Below are 6,070 nucleotides of genomic sequence, written 5' to 3'. Positions count from 1 at the left end.
TGTGAATTAGTCTTCCCTTATAAGCATACCTTTGTTATTATTTGAACTTCCCACTCCCATTTCTTCCTTTTTATTGTTACATGCACATCCATTTCCCATGTTTCCCTCTTATATGAATCCATATGCAACTCTTGTCTAATTTGATTACAACATGTGTTTCCCCTTATTTCCTAATCATGTTCATTTGTTCCAAACTTTTTTTAATATTTTGCTATACCATGCATTTCCCCAATCCTTATCCCTTTATTTTCTTTATTCTCTCATTACGCGAACTAACTTCTTCCTTGTTTTCCTTTCTTTTATGTCTTTATGTTCCATTCAATACTGCATTTACTGCTTCCAATGTGAAAATACTTGACAATGTGTTATTGCATAAAGCATGCTCAGCAACATATTCCACTCATGCGTATTAATAGCATAGCGGCACTTGATGAGTGTCCGCGCACTTCCTATAATCACGCTTTAAATTTGGAAAGGCTTATTTGCAGTAAAACTAGTCGATCAGCGGTGCAATCGACGGTTCCGTGCCTTTATCTCTCAAGTTGTCCGCTTGAGGGTACCAATCTAGACTCTTCTAGAAACCCCATTCTAAAATCAGTTGTGCATGCATCATGTCTAAACCTAGTATGAGTTAGAACGCTGTCCGCGCAATAACTCACTAAGACAAACCTTGTCCAAAGTCCGCCGTGATTTTCATAATCCCAAGGGACGTAATCACGATCTGTGCATCATTTGGAGAAAAACATGCCAATATGTTGATCGTTACCATGAAATTAACTAAATCTGGAAGGGGCAAGGGCTAACTTTATCAGTTTTGCAGAAACGAGGCACGAGGTCCCCAGGTTCGGCATGGTTCGGAATATCCCGCCTTTGTTACTGGATTGGTGGGAAAATCTTGCACCAAGTGACAAAAACCAAGTGAAAAGAGTTCTTGGGAATTCACATTCTCTACTAGACTTTCAACCAAACAATATACTGATTGAGGCCGCCACCATGTTCTGGGATGAAAAGAGGGCTGTTTTCCATTTCGGGGATATAGAGATGACTCCCCTTCTAGAGGAAATAGGGGGCTTAGCTGGACTTCCTTGGGATAGCCCTGGTCTATTGGTACCTGAGAATCGCACTTCCCGAGGGTTTTTGAAAATGATGGGTTTTAGAAAGAATGATGAGTTAGCCTGCTTAAAGAAGTCTTACATACCGTTCGACTTCCTCTACGCAGGTTACGGACATGGAAAATCCTACCACCTTTACCATGATGAGTTCGCTATTACTTCGTTGGGTTGGACCTACCGTCGGGTTTTTCGTGTTTATTGTCTGTTTTCTAGGGATGCTGGTATTCCCAATGCAAGGAGAAAGGATTCATACCCATTTAGCTATGGTTACTAAGGCCCTAATGGAAGGAATTGAGGGATAGACTTACAGTATCGTCCCAATGATCATGGCAGATATATATCGAGTTTTGGACCGCTGCAAGAAGGGATTCAGACATTTTGAGGGTGTAACTTGTTACTACAAATATGGTTGTTGGAACATTTTCAAAGAGGACAATACCGTCAGGAATTTCTGCGGCGACCATGGAATGACCACATAGCTTTCCACCATCCAAAAAGAATGACTTTCATCCTGGATAGTTTGCACAACCGGAAAATGTTGTGGATTGGGTGCACTTCTTTTGCAATTTGACCGACGACAAGATTCATTGGATGTTTGAATGGTTCCCTACTAGCGAATTTATCATCAGGTCAAGAGATGTTCCTCATGTAGTGTTGATCGGGTTGAGGGGTATCTATCTGTATGCTCCTATTAGGGTCATAAGACATGCTGGAAGGAAAAAAGTCATACCTCGAGTCTCCAAGATGGTTCATTACAAGGCAGATTTCAAAGGTGATGCTATCCCATTCATGTACGAGGCGCAGCACATGTGGCATCTAAAAGTGATGGTGGAGAAGGATATTACCGAGCCAGATCGATACCATGCTTGCCATGTGTATTTTTACACGTCATAGTTGGTCGATGGCAAAGCAGGAGAAGTCAAGCCAGGGGTTGATTTGGGAAATAGGGTCATAGACGATGCTGCCGAGGCCCATGTCAAATATAGGAGGTACTCAAAAGGATTTTTGAATCTGAGGCCAGACATTTGGAACAGCAAAAAGCAGACATGGAGGCAATCAATGAATGGAGAGAAATCGCCACCAAATCAACAGAGGTTGGAGTATTTAGAGCAGGGATTGATGGAGCTGGAAGGGAAGATGAGAAACAGGATCACAGGCTGTCAAAATATGGATGGAAACGAAGGAGGTCTCCTAGCAAGGGCGTATCTGATGTTAGACATGCGCGACCTTGGGAACTTAATCGATGGAGCAAAGAAGGCCAAGCATGGAGAAGGTCCTTCTGGGACCAAATAGATTAGAAATTAGTTTTTACTTGCTTTCTAGACTTGTTTTAGGATTTGGTTGTAATAAGGCGCATGCCATTAGTAACTCTTTATTATTATTGTCGTTTTATTAGAGATTCGGTTTGTTTTTCACATTAATGAAATGACGTAGTTATTGGCATCAGTTTTTCTCCAAATCTATATGTTGCCTTAGGCCTACCTCAGGCACAATGAGGTCCCCAAGTTAGGACGCGAATTTATAATTCCGCAATATGTGTTTAAATACTGCAAACAATCTTTTAATACACCTCACTGAGTTGTTTACCTTTTTGTTTTTCTTCTTTTCTTTATTTGCTTATTCCCATCCCTTAAGGTTGGTTCGTGCATACTGGCATCATCAGCATATCATACCAGATCAAGAGGTCCTCCACCACCTCCTCCTCCTCCAAGTGATCTTAAAAGCAAGGGAAAGGCCAGAATGGATGATACAAGCAATATCAGGAAAGACAATGCCACGCATGAAGACAATACTGAAATTTCAGATGGTCGAAGCACTCCAGCACCAAATGACTTGGTTTTGAGACTGGAACAAAAGATATTGGGTTACAAGGGGAGCTTGAGCAGGTTCGGAACTTGGCAAATCTCTCCCTTACCCTGAACGTCCCCGACATCAACCAACAGAAAACCAAAAACCTAGTACCTCCTCAAAACACACCAAACCAACGTCCACAAAATCCTTCTACACCTCATCAGTATGCAACAACTCCCCAAAATCCTAATCGTCCACCAGTACCAACTCCACCTACACACCAACATCTTCCGACTCAGTACCCGCAAACCACTACTTACCATACTCCTCAAAATACCCCACAACCTATTCCCGATCCGCAAAATTCAACAAATGATCACCACTACACTCAAACTCCCAGCATCCACCAAAACAATCCCATATACGTGGAAACCTTACCCCCACTCCACCCAACCAATTTCATACACTCCGGAATCCGTCGAGAAGGACCTGCTCATTAAGAATATGGCGGAGGAGCTCAAGAAGCTCAGAGGCCGAGTCCAGGGTGTTGAAGGAGGAAAAGGAATTGAGGGTCTGAATTATGAGGATCCATGCATTCAGCCAGATGTGGAACTGTCGGAGGGTTACAAACCTCCTAAGTTCGAGATGTTTGACGAAACAGGTGACCCGAAGGTACATTTGAGGACATACTGTGATAAGCTCGTGGGGGTCAGGAAGGATGAAAGGATTCGCATGAATCTATTCATGAGAAGTCTCACTGGAGACGCCCTATATTGGTACATAAGTCAAAATCCCAAGAAATGGTTAATTGGGTAAGTGTCACGACCCCAATCCCGGTCATGATGGCGCCCAACACTAATGCCAGGCAAGCCCGACCAATTAAATACTCTCAACCTAAATACGCAATCCGTTAACAAATAATACGATTAAAATAGCAAATATCAAGGTTCCAATCCGAATCTAAATAAAATAGTACGGAAAATAATAACGAATATCCAGACATTCCCCAATAGATCTGGAGTCACGAGTCTAGAGCCTCTAGGTGTAACAGAGTAATATATCCATAGTAATAAAGAAGTCTAGGATATGGAAAGATAAATAAAATAAAGGGGAGGAGTCGGGTCCTGCGGACGTCAGGCAGCTACCTCAACAACTCCTGAAAATAAACTTCACGAAAACAGCACACAGCTCCACTAAGTCTCCGGAGCACCTGAATCTGCACACATGGTGCAGGGAGTAAAGTGAGTACTTCCAACTCAGTGAGTAATAAACATATATAATGGCTGAAAGTAAGAAATTCCGAAATATTACAATATAAAGCTATAATCAGCGATTCAGCACATAAAACGGTGGAACAACAACAATACCAGGACAAGTAAGACAATTAGGTATAAATGCATGAATGCAATGCAATGCACATGACCGCTGCGGCGCGCAGCCCGATCCATTTGGGTACCCGCGCTCACTGTGGGGGTTAAGACTCCGGAGGGGCTCCTAGAGCCCAAGCGCAATATCATCGTAACATTCGCTGTGGCGTGCAGCCCGATCCACACTCAGTCCAGATATATATATACATGCAAGCCACTCAGGCACAGTCAAATTATTCATTTTAGTTTCAATTATTAGGAATTTTAGAGCTAAGTGTTTAAACCTTTATTTATTTACTAAACATTTCGAGGCAGTGTCTAACTCAGGACTGATATCATGAAATATGCTAAACCTCATGGAAGCAGTGATAAGGATCCCTGAAGGATGAAAATGATAGGCACAAAGCCCCAAACATATTCATAAAATCCAAGTAGGATGAATACTAAACAATTTCTAGTCGAGAACGCAGTACGAACATAATTCAGAACGGACTAGGTCACAATCCCCAGTCACAATCGACCCCGCACTCGTCATAGAGTACGTGTCTCGCCTCAATATAGCATCACAATGTGATATACCGGGGTTTCAAACCCTCAGGTCATCATCTACATCTATTACTCACCTCAAGCCGGCCACAAGTCTAGCTCGTTATGCCTTTGACTTTCGAATCAACCTCTTCGCACACCGAATCTGATTAAAACCACAACGAATACATTACAATAGGCTAAAGAAACATAACCCAATCGAAAAGACTCAAAAAAACACCAAAATTCACGAAGTTGGCAAAAACCCAAGCCCCGGGCCCACTGCTCGAAAAATTATGAAATTCACATCACCGGATTCCTCGTCTCGCCACGAGTCCATACATATAAAATTCACCAAAATCGGAGTCCATTTGGCCCTTCAAATCATCAATTTAAGCTCTCTTAAGTTTCAAGCCCTAACCTCCATTTCTAGCATTAAATCCCTTAAATTACAGTGTTCAATCAATGATTTTTCACCATATAAACATAATCCGAGTCCAATAGTTCATACCTGATGAAGTCCCTTCGAATTCTCTTCAAAATCGCCCAAGAAACCGCCTAAGCCGAAGTCCAAAATATTTTTCTTCTCTTTCAAAACCGAGAAAACACTGTTCACTTAAACCCAGACCGTTTTCCGCTTCTGCGGTTATCATGCCGCACCTGCGGTCACCGCATATGCGACCAAACGATCGCTTCTGCGATCTCACTTAAAATTCTCCGGACCGCTTATGCGGTCTAGAACCGCTTCTGCGGTCGCCGCATTAGCGGATCCACGTCCGCTTCTGCGGAAATTGCCAAGCCCTCAAGGACCGCTTTTGCGATCGCTCACCCGCTTCTGCGGTCCATTTCCGCAGAAGCGGAATACCAGATGACAGCAGCACGGACCTGCAACACACCTCAAAACCTCTGCGTTAACCACCCGAATTCACCCCGAGCCCCCGGGACCTCAACCAAAAATACCAATACACCTAAAACCTCATTCAAACTTGTTCTCATCCTTAAAACACATCAAACAACGCTAAACCCATCAAATCATATCGAATTCAAGCCTAAGTTTCTTAAAATTCCGAATTACGCATTCGATCAAAACCCGACCAAAACACCTCCGAATGACCTGAAATTTTGCACACATATCCAAAATCACCTAACGGAGCTACTGTAACTGTCGGAACCCCATTCCGACCCTCGGATCAAAATCTCACCTATCCACCGGATTTCGCCAAAATGCCAACTTTGCAGTTCAAGCCTAATTAACTCCGGACCTCCAAAAGTCAG

This window comes from Nicotiana attenuata, unplaced genomic scaffold (assembly GCF_001879085.1).
Source record: "Nicotiana attenuata strain UT unplaced genomic scaffold, NIATTr2, whole genome shotgun sequence".
Classification (NCBI taxonomy): Eukaryota; Viridiplantae; Streptophyta; class Magnoliopsida; order Solanales; family Solanaceae; genus Nicotiana; species Nicotiana attenuata.
Note: the sequence above shows the minus strand (reverse complement) of the source record.